The 14743-nt window shown below is 34.7% G+C and overlaps 2 protein-coding genes across 4 annotated transcripts in view; one reads left to right on the top strand and one right to left on the bottom strand.

Annotated features, from left to right (window-relative positions):
- Nucleotides 1–14743, bottom strand: part of LOC124371336 (plasma membrane calcium-transporting ATPase 3-like) — a 107537-nt gene that overhangs the window by 49350 nt on the left and 43444 nt on the right. The gene's annotated exons all lie outside the window — the stretch shown is intronic.
- The window catches only part of LOC124371349 (fibroblast growth factor receptor homolog 1-like), a 109573-nt gene continuing 108129 nt past the window's right edge, over nucleotides 13300–14743 (top strand). For 2 of the 3 annotated variants that reach the window (XM_046829692.1, XM_046829681.1), the window contains exon 1: nucleotides 13301–13452. The gene's annotated coding sequence lies outside the window, so the exon portion shown is untranslated. Of the gene's footprint in view, nucleotides 13453–14743 lie in introns of all 3 variants that reach the window. The other variant, XM_046829689.1, reaches the window with a different exon arrangement.

Raw genomic sequence — 14743 nt, 5'->3', positions numbered from 1 at the left:
ACCATCTTTTAAGGTCACCTTCAGTTCTATTCCAAAAAGGCCACTCTTTAATATCTAAATTGTAATGTAAATGTAATCAAAATTTAGTTTTGTAATTATTAAAAATAACTCTTTCATTTTTTATTTGAACAATAATTTAAATTATCACAAGAACTAGAAAACAGTTGGGTGCGTACAAATCATATCTTTGAATTCAGATATATCACAAGATATTTTCTTTTGGAACAAATTTGAAAGTGGTGGGCAGTTTAAAAGTTCGAACATTAAGAAAATAGATATGAAACCTATGTATTTTGCAAAGAGACTTTATAATATAGGGAATTAGAAAATAAGGAAAATCTAAATTAATAATTACATATATGAAAACATTTAAAGTAAAATATGATTAATACAGAGAAACTGTATCATAAATTACATACGATTGCCCACACGGTATATGTTGAGATTTAACTTAAAAAAACACAATTCATTACTAAAATATGTTAACGACTAGTACAGTTTAAATTTGTATCTTTAACGTAGATGATTTTGTTTTAACATTAAACGTGTAGTTATTTTTCAGTACAATATTTGATCTTCATTAATATTTTTACATGCTACCTCAACTGTTTTACGTGGTGTTGAATGCTCCTTTGCACAAAAATGTTTTAAAGTTATTTTAGCTAAAACCAGCAAATTACATAACACGCTCTTGTCTTTATAGTAAATTTGTAAAATCGCCCAAGCAACAGCATTTACTAGAATGTTCCACAATACGTCTAAAACTGTTATTTACTTTTCCACACCAAATAACAATTCACTGAAAATTATGTCACTGTGAATGACCGAGTGTTCAGCATAAATCGGCGGAAATAGAGCTTAAATCTGCGCGAGGACCGGTCTATGTATAGCTTTATGAGTGGTGCAACCCGTATGATATTTTAATAATCCCATTAAAGTAATGTATGCCTCGTTCCAGTCAAGTTTGGTCGAGTGCTATTTCGACACCGGAACGCTAGAGGGCCAGGCGTACGGCAGGAGTATGACGTCAATGCTCGGTACCACTCGGCATGTACACTACGTATCTTGTCTCCAGCACACCGTGGAGTTTCACAACCTGGTGTAACTTCGTTACGTTGTAGAAGTGTCGGAGCTGGTTTACACAAATCAGGCTTCAGAAAGGGGTCGGAATTAAAGACGAATTATACAAAAGTATGGAATGCAGATTCAAGTTGCCTCTGGACAGTAATCTTAGTGGATACAATACTAGAAGAAATGACTAACTGAAACAGAAAATAACCAATTTTAGCCCCACACACTATCAGGTGGAAACTGACACATATTGCTTACCAGTAGATGGTATAGCTGGTCTTCAGAGGAGTGTACTACAATATGTAATTATCTATAGTACAAATTATTAAATATAGTATAATTTCGGTATTTTATCTTCGCTACTACAAATACCGAAATCAGAATGAAAAATACAGTATGTGGCAAAATAACTGGTATTTATTTCAATCAACAGTGAATATATATATATATATATATATATATATATATATATATATATATATTGTATACCTCTTTACGTCCTATATTTCCTTTAATTCATAGCATATTATGTTAGTAATAGTATAAAAAGGAAATCCCTTGGAAAGCACACGTTATTGTAAAAGACGCGCGTCTCATAATTATGCAATCTTCTGTGTACAATAACCTCAAAAACAAATAAATAACTTGTATTTTTAAAACAATTATAAATATAACCTTCGTTTGAATAATTAACAATACGCTAGTATTATCTAGTTTGTGTATATATTTGGACTGATTTCGTGGTGATTGAAATAAATGACAGGGGGGTTAAGACATTTATTAAAAGTATAGATAAGTGATAATGACTGGGATTGTAATAAATAGAATATTTATGTATTTTAATAATTTTTCGGATGCATCTTAAGAAACCACTGGAGGGGCACGAAAACAGACAGTGATCATAGAAAATCTGTTAAGTTTGAGCACATTACAGTAGGGTTATAATAAATATTTAATCTTGATCACTACGTATTCAACAACAGAAACTATTACAAAAAGTAGTTTTCAAAATATTTACAATTAAATCTAACACTAAAATTGAAGAATGCCAAAAAATAGCGTACCTTTGTTAGATCACAGTAACGACTGATAAAATAATAAATTATTACACAGACATATTATCAAAACGGTATTGAGGCCGGCTCAAAAACGGAAGATCTGTTTGAGACCTGTAAGGGCACAATTCCATTATTTAGTTATGGCTCAGTCTAGATTGGGAAACAAAAATATTATATATATATATATATATATATATATATATATATATATATATATATATATATATGTATACTTATATATATACGAGCTCGTGGAATACATTGGGAACACAAAACATCAGGATGCGGAACATTTAGTTAACAAGACAGCACCCATGCAATAGAATGTGTTAAAAAAAGTCTAAAGGGACATATTCTACACTATTATTGAAAGACAACAACGGTATTCTGAGATATAATCAAGTGCAGTAACAACAACAAACAAGTAAACATAAAATTGCCGGAATGTTGGCAGCTCGTGATTTCGTAGCGCATATTGATTGCTGATTAATTAGATTTATCAGTGATTTGTTAAGATTTACCTAACCGCGATGTGGCTCTGCTTCCATTCACTCATCTCTATAAGTAAAAGTTAATTACTGGTTTTACCAATTTTTGTTTTACAACTGTCGACAAGGGATGGTTCTTCACAACGAGGCCAAAATATCTTAATATTTAAGTCGCGTTTACAATTATTCGACGTGCTGTGAACCAAATAGATTAGATGATAGTTATTATACTGGTCTTGTAAGCTTAAGAAGAGAAAACTCTTTTAAATAGCTTCCGTATCACTACAACCCACTACAAGTTGATTTAGCCAAACATCACTGTATAGGCCTATGTCATGGATTTGTAAGTAAGGGCTAGAGTTCGGTCATTCCACATTACATGAGTTTAAGTAACAAAGTTAGAAACATGTATTGCATAAAAATGTTCTCGTATTTCGATAGATAAAGATAAAATTCCGTTTTACTTCACTTACCTATCCAGTGCAAACTGTTATAAATACATGACTCCAATAAAATAATTTGAACGTTGACAGTTCAGTTGTAAAAGGATTACTGAACTAATTGGCCTACACTTGGTCCAAAAAAAGAACGAGAGGAAGTGACAAAGAAACCTCCCCACAAATCCACTTCACTTGCCCCTTACAACTTTGAGTTGCATACAATACAAGAAAGTTATCTAAGACAACCACATGCCCATAAAGATGCTGCAGATAATGAGATACCTCTAACTTTACAAGGAATAATACGCCTCCTACATTAAACAATGACCCTGCCAGGTCAAACAATATAATCTGTATAAGTAATCAATCTACGGTACTAACTATTCATTTTCAACTGATAATGAAACATTATATTATTAGCTCTGGCAGAGGGCGTCCAATTTCTAACAAAAGACGTTATACAGTTATTATATTTTATACAGTTTTTGATCTACATTATAACAACACCTATGATTAATTCCATCTCTCTGATGTTAATTGCCGCAAACATGAACGCTACTAGTATCATAGCCTCAAGAAGTGTTATACCTGTAAATAAGAATTTTGGGGGTTGATCTTCATTTATTTTATATTATTATATTGTGTTGATTCATTCCTATATCATTGTTTTGTTGTAAGTATTATACATATAGTTATGTTTCTTATGAGGAAATAATGTTTCTTTTTGTACGTCATGCTATACAAGATACTAATACATTAGATTTACTAACAATGTTGCTCTGGTATATTTATAATTAATGTTTCTGTTAGATAGCGAGCAACCAGAACGTGTCTCACCGTAACAGATTTTAGAGTTGAAATACATCTACCCATGGACTCTTACATAATCAAAGGTAAAATATATTTTGTTTTAAAACTGTTAGTGTGTGTCAGTGATCGTGTGTATCTAAGATATATTTAGTTCTTCAATACTTTCACACATTCGTCTTAGATTAATCACTTAACCACTGAACCCGTTGGGTAGTTTAAAATTGTGCGACTGCGTCATGTTTTTCTGACTAGATATTGTTGGGAACAAGAGTCTCTGGTTGTCATTCGTCTAGTTATTCATCACAGAAGTGAAGTTAATGTGCTGAGACATATTGTCTGACAATTGTGTTACACTTTTAATCCTCTCAATAGAATTGCGCATGCATTTTCCATGAAGATCTGCGTTAGACGGTGATCGCCTTCTTCTGAATCACACTTCAACGTCCGAAACGTGTTCTAGATATCTATACCAATAGACTCCCTGTTTTTTCTCCAAAACTTCTATACCTTTGTACCGTCAAGAGATTAATGCAGGAGGATGTCCTGCTTCCTGAGCAGAACTTCTTTGGCTTTGTCCCCGACATAGTCTCAGCACTGTACAGCATCACATACGAAAATAGAATGCATCTACGCTATATTGGGACATAATTCTTTATCGTCCTGCCTACTGCTGCTATTATAGCTGTAACTGCCAATTCCTACTAGTGGCATTAGGCCTGATTGTCTTCTCAAGGTGGAGGGGAAAAGTCAGTGTTTCTTCAGTGCACTTAGTTGTGCCTTGTGTAAAACTGTGACAATGTCATTAGTAAAGGAGCGAAGTTGGAACTTTTCTTTCTGTCACACAAACATTTTTAACTTTCAAAAGTGATCTTCGCCTTGGTATTGGCTTCAAATTCGCGTCGGAACTGAATAAACTGTACCAAGAGATTTATTCATCCGTTATATTGACCGCGTGATAAACCCGGTTATTTTTAACAAACTTTAGCAAAAAGTCTTGCTTATTAAAGTAAGGGTGAGGAAAACATAAGATCGCTACAGCGTACGTTGGTAGACTGACAAGATGTCAACATTGATATTTTGTTTTAATATTTCTAGACAGGCGTTCACTTAAATCTTCGCCGTCCATGTTGCATTACTTCCGTTTGGTACATCAAGAGCACTTTCTAGACATCACAATGCCCAAATACTATGGAAAAATCTACTGTATTTAAAATGCGTCTGAATTTACTGGTATAGGGTACTACTTAAGTTTAGTAAAGTTTTTTAGCTTGAATTTATGTGGAATCATTACTATCTTAACAACTTTGATTGATTCTATTTCTCTTGAAATTTCAAGCTGGATTTATGTTGAGTAATTTGCACACCATAGAAGTTAACTAAACTCGAGATATCATAAATTGAGATGGGTTTTGTCTCTTCAGTAAACCGTTGGATTTAAAAACATGGTGTTTTGCCTTGTACAGTTGCTTGGCCTCAAAGACGGCACACTTTTTGTAAGTTTCTGATTCACGTTTCAGTTTCCCAAACAAGAGTTCTTCTAATCTTGCATTATAAACTTTATCTTCTGAAACAAGATTTTCTACAAAGCTGCAGATGCTTAGTGAGGTTAGTTAAAACAACTCATTTGAGGGAATTTGTAAAAAAAATGTATCTATACATTGATGATCTGCGCTCCTTCTATACCACTTTTCCTGATAGGGAGGACCTAAATGTTCACAATATTAGCCCATTTTTATCCTTACAACTCTCCCATTATGAATTGAACTACATGAACCCAAGCAGCCCCAGCAGCTGTGGAGACTTTCGTATTTCTCACATGAAAAACACGCCTTATGACAAATATAGTTTATGAAAATTGGGACCGTGTATTAAATTTTGATTAAGTTTTAAAGTTGAAAGAAACATGAGTTAGGACAATTGGAGAATTTGTGGACACTTTAACGACAGTCTTGTAGAATCCTATCATAAACCACACCAAGTAATATAACAGTTTAATTTGCGTTTAAGCTTAATTGATGGACTGGACAGATGAGTTTGGAGTCTGGATCATTAAAACATTTATTTAATACGGTTATTTCTAACCATTTATTATATGCAAGGGTTTAGGTAGTAAATAAATACATACTTTCATATTCCGCATAAATCAGAATACAATAAAGAAAAGCCCATCAGTTGTGTGTAACAGTGGGGGTTCATGTGATCACAATTTATTGATTCATAAGGTTTGTCAACAGTAGAAAACAACGCGGCCTACTTAAAAAACTAATTTAAATAAATTGGGTTTATAAATTAATATTCCTTTATTATTGCAACTTGTTGATCAACATGTCGATAAGTTTTGCTGTGATTCTTATGTTATCAGTTTTAATTACTTTAAATTGCCGTGCTGATAAATTTTTCAAAGAGGCATTCCGATACCTTACAGATTAGATAAGAATATTAGACTGTTTTGAGTGAGTCTAATTACATGAAAAGTGAAACTTAGGTGTTTGCAGTATTTTTCTTACTGAACGATGTTGTTGAAGATACAAAACGAGGTAAGAGCGTCACTTCTCGGGCACCAGACTTAGCTTAGGTCATGTCATATTTTACATTTTAAATGCTAAGAAAACTTTTTAAATTAAAACAGCTATCAGTAAAAAACGCTCAGAAATGAAAATGACAATATAACGTAAAGAGCTATCAATAACAATGTTTTGTACTTTATTTATAGTATCATTTGTATTACTTAAAGAGGACAGTGATATGTTTTACACGAATAGTTTACATTATTGTACATTATGATGTACCTAATATAATGACTATGTGCAAAGTTTAAATAGCTAGCTCAAAAATAATAATTTTAGTTTTTAAGTAAATATCTAGGAAATGTTATTAAGTATTATTATATTTAAGAGTAATATTTAAAACCTTATAATAATTTAAAGATTTCGTGTTTTAACGGTTACGGTCTTTAGCTGTTTTAAGGTTTTTACAGCTATACATTATTTTTAGCCGTGAATTTTGAACCAGTGAAAGGGCTTGTCACTCACTACCTGCGAAGTTCGACAACACTGTGTTTCCCTCACTCGCATTTGCAGTAGCCTACGCGCGCAGGAAATCACTAATTCATAAACTTTATACAGCTCGCGCCGAGGTTTATCTCTGGTTCAAAATTCATTTATAGTTCATTTAAGGTCAACTTACAATAATAAATTCTAGTATTTCTAAATATTCATATTTTATTTCATTTAAGGGCAAAATTAACAAGCCGAACAACAGTTCTTTAATAAAATAATTTATTATTTGAATACAAATAAATTTGTATTTTAATTGATTTTAATGGTTTTGAAAAAATGTTAAATCTGCGTATTCGAGTGCACATTCCTTTCGGTCACTTTAAATGTCCTGGGATTTAATTGTAGTCAGAAGACCACAAAAGATTTTATATGTTAATAATGTTTACCTCAAAACATGCTTATTTTCTTAGGATTAGAAAAAAATATAAGTACTCAATTTGGTGAAAAGGATTAGGATTTATTTATTGTGCAGTAAGAATTATAAACGTCTCGATAATGTAGGTTAGTGTATAAACCCCACAAATTGAACCAAAACAGTGATGACGAACATATACTTGAAGTCAACGGTAATTATGAAAAATTTTATTAGGATATGCAACATTTTTTGAGCGGTTTATGAGATTTAAAAGACATACTGAATAAATTCACACACACACACACACACACACACACACACACACACACACACACACACACACACACACACACACACACACACACACACACACACACACACACACACACACACACACACACACACACACACACACACCACACACACACACACACACACACACACACACACACACACACACACACACACACACACACACACACACACACACACACACACACACACACACACACACACACACACGCACGCACACGCACACACACACACACGCACACACGCACGCACACACACACACACACACACACACACACACACACACACACACACACACACACGCACGCACACACACACACACACAGACACACACACACAGACAGACAGACAGACAAAGTAAAATTCTATTAATATATTTCCTTAAAAAGTATTAACCAAATTCAGCATCCACATAAACTTAAAATTTATTATTTAGAAATATCTCATTAGAGGGTTATACAAACTAAACATCCTGATGGTCTAAAATATAACTATTCATATTTTTAATTTTATTAAATTACACAATTTACTACAAAGAAAAGGCCAAAGTATAATGATTTAAAGCATAATTTTTCGCATATCTGCTACACATACACATACTAAATATAAACAGTATAAATATTTGAATACGAAATAAAAAGATACTGAGAATTCAAACAGGAAAACAACCATTTCATAATGGTTGGTATAATGGTTTATATAATACTTATTCATATCAGTATTATAGATCGTTCATGAAATTGACGTTTATAAATAAGTAGAAAACATCAAATTTATCTTAAATTAATACCTGTAGGATGTCTTGTTATAAGTAGGTGTTGCTGGTTGGTGCGCAGTTTCAATTTCAATCTGTTAAGTTTTTCATTTACATTTTCATGCTTATTAATGTCTTCAATAGTGTAACAATTTTCTAAATAACTTTCATTATAGACATTTATTGCGTGATTTTTAAGTCGCTATTGACTACGTCAAATCGAGGGTCAGTTACTCTTTTACGCAAGGGATTCGGTATTGGGTCGAATACTGTTTTTTCACAAAAATTACAACTAAATTTATGAATTAGGTTTTTAGTCACCCACTGGATATTGTATTTGATAGCATAAAATTGGTTGGTTATACTACTTTAAAACGTTTTGCTTGTTTACAAGATCTTACAGGTTTCACTACGAGGTTTTGGGCTAGGTTTACAACCAAAGGGCTGTGGCTCCGTGTTCAAATTTGTTAGAGATCAGTAATGGTTGGCTTTTCAACTCTTGAAGATTTTGGTAATAAATCTTTAGTTTCTTGAAAATTTTTAAGTAAATTGAATGTTGTTCTCAACATTGAGTTGATTGTGTGAAGGCCAGGAATTTGGTTATGAGTTGCGGATTGTTTTGAGGAAAGCAATTATTGCTTTTGTTTGTTGGTCGTTTCAAAATTGATATTTTAAAGTATTATCGCATCGGTGGACATTGCAACTTACGTGACTTGGTGTACTATAAATGTGTTTAATTAATTATATAATTTAATTTGTATACAATTTTACGCGTTTTGATAAAAAAAATATAAAACGCATTCCACGTAATTTTAATGTTATTTTTACTATTCATTGATTTATATAAACAATTAATAAGAAATACTTGTTTTCTTGTTTTGAAGCAAAATTTATAAATTGAGCCAGATCCTAGAATTATATAGAATCAACTCAATTCAGCTTCCAAATTTTTCCGGACAACATTTTGATGTTATTATAAATATTTGTTTTGGATGTAGTGTTGTATTTTCCTCAATAAACACGCAATCGCTTCAGTCATTATCACATTTATATATTTTTATGAAATTACACAATTTCCAATAGTTATACCTTTTCCTTCGTGAACTACCATGGGTCATTTTGAAATAAGCCTATTTTGGATTGGTATTATTATAAATGGTCGAAAAATATCTGGACGATCCTATTATATACCAATACATATGTTGATGCACGAGCCGTTGGTTAACATAAGAGGTTATTTTAACTCTGTAATATAAAACAGTTACTCATGTTTCTTGGGGAGGGGGTACTGGCCACCTCCCCCTTGAAAAGCCCTCCTCCTTGGCGTCTTGCCTGGTGATGGGCGTCTCCGTACACCGAGGTAAAAGACAAACCTGCCGTTAAGGTAGAAGGGGGCGTCATGAAACAAGGACATTTATATTTTCTAAATTTTCTCCAATGTCATGACAGAGTTTAGCCTGCAGAAAGATATGTAATTGTTTATAACGGTGTTTAAAACCAAATTATTGCAATACCATTCTTTCACATTATAAGTAATATAGGAATGAAATGCATGAATAGAAGAAAGCGGAATGTTGTTTAGCAACTTCAACAGATGTCCTAAAATTACTATATGCTAACTTGTGATTCTATGCATTTATCTTTGGACAGCGTTTACTATTGTCATTGTATTAAAGTAAAACTCAGATATCCCTTTTTGTGGAATTTGTAAATGATAATTATAACTGAGGAGAGACTGTAACTTCCTCCTCTCACTGTCATCTTTGAAACACACATAGGCTATCTAATGTGTTCCTTAACCCTAGATTGGTAACGCTCCTCCTAAAACTTACTATACTGGTAAGGCTTCGTCAGGGAGACTACTTTAAGAAAAACAATTATTTTTTTTACTATTTTATTTTACAAAAATGAATTTTTTGTTTACAGAAGTTTTAAATATTACACAAGGTAAATAGTTTCAGTAACTTACGTTAGATTGTGCATTCCTTGCACCATTGTCCTTGATGCTCTCCACACATCGCTCGGTAACAACGCTCGCAGAAGTGAGTTGTCATCCGGCGTTTTTTTGAAGGGCAGAAACTGCATATTTTCCGTCCTTGCTGTTGGACAGGAACTGGACGAGCTGCTGGTTCTTCTACATGAAGAATTCTCGCAATGGATTGAAGAAGAGGTTTGCTTAAGTTAGTCATTTGCAAACGATGTTCCATCCAAGGACGGAGAAGCTCACAGCTGAGTTCCTTTGCAAATTGCCTTCTTGGAATAGGTTTTTCTCTCCTTTGGACACTTTGTTATGAACATATATAACGTAGGAATTAACCAAAACTATATTTAATACACCATAAAATACACAAAGAGGCCAGCGCCTTGTTTTTCGGCTGGTCGACATTTGACAACACATTTGGTCTAAGGAGTCAACCCCCTCCTTTGGTGGAGTTGTAAACTCTCAATTATTTCTGGCTTGTTGCTTTTATTATTGATACTGGGTTGATCGTGCATCGTAGATAAAAGTAAAACAACTTTTTTGTTCTTAGTTTTGTAAGACACCATGGTTTTCTGACCGTCAAAACAAAACATTGAAGAACCAATTTCTCTAGTTCCCGGATCTTTCATTTTCTGGAGGTACTTCGGGTTTGTCACGGCGCAATGTCCCCGACCAAAGTCAAAGATATAGGAAGGTGCTAACATTTGCTCAGCTAAAGGGATGGACGTGAACCAGTTATCTAATGTCACATTTCGGTTTTGTACCATAAATTGGCCTCATCAATTCTTTGGCGAAATATAGAGCTTGAGGAACATCTCGTGGGGTGGTGTTCTTGCCTAAATAAGGCATTGCATTACACATATACTTGGTTCCCGAGTCACACATCATAACTAATTTTATATGCCATATTTTGCAGGCTTGTTTGGCATGTACATGCGGAATTTACAACCGCCTCTGAAAGCAAGGAGTTGCTCATCAATCGTAGTGTATGATCCAGGTCTGTAGTTTTTCTTTACAAGAAGCAATGAAAAGTTCCCATATTTCTCGTACTGGAGCAAAGCGGTCTTCTGCTTGTCTCTCCTCTCTCGTCTCTCTTTGGCATCAAACCTAAGACAATTCAACAAAAACGAAAATCGTTTAGCACTCATTGCTGCTTTGTATCTCTCCCCACAAAACTCGCTATTAAATAGTTCTTCAATATGAAGATGATTGTCCTTTTGAGCAGCACTTAATACAAGAATGCCTAAAAAAAAGCATCAAATTCCTCGTTTGGAGTCTCAGAACATGTGGATGTGATTGAAGCATAATTCTGTTGCTGCCTTAGTATGTTACGTTTGTATGTTGAGTGATAATTTGTTTAATTTGTTCAGTCAGAAACAAAGAAAAACATTGTAAAGGAGTTATTTTATTTCTTGCGTCACCAGTAGGACCTTGACGAATGTGCACAACATTTTCGGGCAGCGGCTCGGGTGTTGTGTTGGGAAGGAATATTTTTCCAAAATTTACCATTTTTTCCTCTCATGACACGAATAGGGCAGACAACGTGTTTTTGGATGAGACGATTCTGGAAGTTTACTCGTAGGCGACTGGTTAGCAGAAAGGGCCGGAGGTGGTGGTGCTTCAGCAGCAGGCGGTGCTGCTTCAGTAGAGGCGATGGTGCTTTCTGTTTGGGGGCGATGGTGCTTCAGTAGGGGGTGGTGTTGCTTTAGTAGGGGCCAGTGGTGCTTCAGTAGGGGGTAGTGTTGCTTTAGTAGGGGCCAGTGGTGCTTCAGTAGGAAGTGGTGATTCCCGAGAGTAAGTTTCAATTACACATTCAATAGTTGCGGAAACCGAGTTTTCTTCATCCAACTCCATGTCTTCACCTGTTTCAGCACCAGGGAGTGGGAGCCTCAATAGTCTGAACAGAAGGAGGAGATGGTAATGGAGCTTGGTTTACAGCTAGAGGTCTAGTTCCAGCAGTTACAATTTTCAGCTTTAAGATCTGATGATGCATAACAATATTTTCTGATTACAAAATTCAATCGTTGTTTTAACAGCATCATCTTCATTCTTTTTTGAGTCCTCTACTATACATACTAAGTCTTCATCATCACTAAGCCCGCTACCTGGTTCGTAATCAGGGTCGGCATCTGTATCATCACTACAATTGTCTAAACCCGAAAAATATGGTCTATCATCACAATCGGCAGAAACATCACTTTCTGAGTCAGTGTTCTCATTTAGGTAACGTTTCAATACACTGTAGCCTTTTTAGTTCATCAGAATTCATTTTGAAACCTGTCAAAAAATTATATTTACTTTTGGATAGGAAATAATAAAAAAAACCAACCGCACAAAGAACACTACACAGGTCAGTAAACATATAATTTAAACAGAACAATGTACCGTTTCGTCACTGTGACGACGTAACTAACACACAAGAAGTATTGCTTCGTCAAACAAACGTTCTATGAAACAAGTAAGGATTCGTCCACAGAACTACGCAATATAAACTTAAAACTTACTTACACGGTAAGGGTTCGTCGGAGTGACTACTAGACCACTTTACGCACAGATACAACAGGGCTAGCGCCTATCCCCTCCACTCACGCACCCGGATCAAGGGTCAACTGAGTTGGCACTAACGGACACGTAAAACAAACAAACCGTTTTCCGCGCAGTACACACAAACTGCTGTTTTGCGTCGTCATCAAGACGACGCCTTACCAATCCAGGGTTTAATATTTATTAAAAATAACAGTTGCTTTGGTTTTAATCAAAGTTTAAATTAAGAGCATTTTTGTTCTCGTTTTATCGTTTTTGTTCACTTATTTTTTTTGGAAATCTATTTAGCTTAATTTTTTCACCGTGATTCTTTTTCATTATGATGCGGCACGTCGAAGAGCAATAAAATAGTTCGGTTATAAAAGCCCGTCTCGGGGAGGGACTCGAGCGCATGCGCAGCATGTTACCCCTCTGCCGGCCAATAGCAGCTGAGAGCGCTTTCTGTTCGCTTCTCGAGTCTCAGTTCAGTCACAGGGTTCGTGGCGTGCGTTTGAGTTGTTTGTTGTAGTGACGTGCCGCGAGTGTGCCCGAGTCAGCTGTAAGTGCAGTGCCTTCTGGATACTACGTGCCATCGAGTCAGGTGAGCCAGTTATATGTATGATCATGTATGTAGTATTGGCGCGCCAGTCACCGCACAGAAATAGCGAACACATCACAGTGACACAGCCTCTTGGAGTTTGCTCGCCTGCCTGATAGCGATGTTTTCCCGCTGAGTTGGATCAGCAAATAATACTCACTATCGACTAGATGTCAATATATTTGTTTGGTCGTTTGTTGTAAAAGCTTAAAATTTATCAATGGTTTCCGGAAAAAAACTCTAACATGCGAGACGACTAAGGGGATTTGCCTGTAATAAGAATACTAGATGACCATACCCTTTTATTTAAATGATACAATCCTAACAATTAAAACAAAATGAATGAATGATTATGAGTATTCAGTTTACTTACTTTAACCTTTTATCTCATTTAGTGTCCAGTTAATAATGAAACATTGACAGTTGCTAGTTTTATACCGTAATCAGAATATGATAATATAATAATACAATTTTATAGTATTGCTTTCGTATTTGCGTTTAGTGACAATATTGGTGAATTGTCATACAAAAGACATTGATGAATTGTATAAAAATTTAAATACAACAGACTACATTTTGACGCTTACTGAGTATTTTAAATAAAAACATACATCTTGCGTTATTCAAATGTTAACAGGGAATATTTAATTACTACATTCAAAAGTTAAATTGTCTGAGCAAAGTTGAAACATATCGTAGAGCACATCCATCACCCGCCATTTATAATTTATCTGAAAGAAAATTAAAATTTTAGATGTTATGTACATCGCCATCTATAACACACATGCAACGCAATAATGTGCACTGCCTCATATTTGCTAGTACTTTTAAAGATGCCAGAATTGTGTTTTATATTAGAATTTTCCGAGAACGTCGTCCGCGTCACTTTAATTAGAATACGTTATGTCAACTGATGTTATTTTTGCTTGACAGTTCCCGCGTATCCGTCAACCGGACTATAAATACCGTAGAGAAACGCACGAGCGCTTCGTGCTCTCGAGCCGCGCGTTCTTTCTCGTTAATGGTATCAGGCCTCGCTCCGTTACATTTGTCTTCCTTCCAATAGCTTCATTACCTACATCTCGATGGGAGATTTAAGAAAAGCACTTTTTACATATTACGCTTCAAAAATACTTTGTCAGTTCAGGTTACTTTCAACGGACGGTACTTATAACGCACGACTATATAATAAAATTACGGCGTTTAAAGTGTTAGTTGTGTGCTTTATTTTAATGGCTGCTCCTTTACACAACTTTGAAAACTATATAGACTTAGCCTAAATACATTTTATTGG

This window comes from Homalodisca vitripennis, chromosome 1 (genome assembly GCF_021130785.1).
Source record: "Homalodisca vitripennis isolate AUS2020 chromosome 1, UT_GWSS_2.1, whole genome shotgun sequence".
NCBI lineage: Eukaryota > Metazoa > Arthropoda > Insecta > Hemiptera > Cicadellidae > Homalodisca > Homalodisca vitripennis.
Note: the sequence above shows the minus strand (reverse complement) of the source record. Positions and strands in the feature narration are given on the sequence as shown.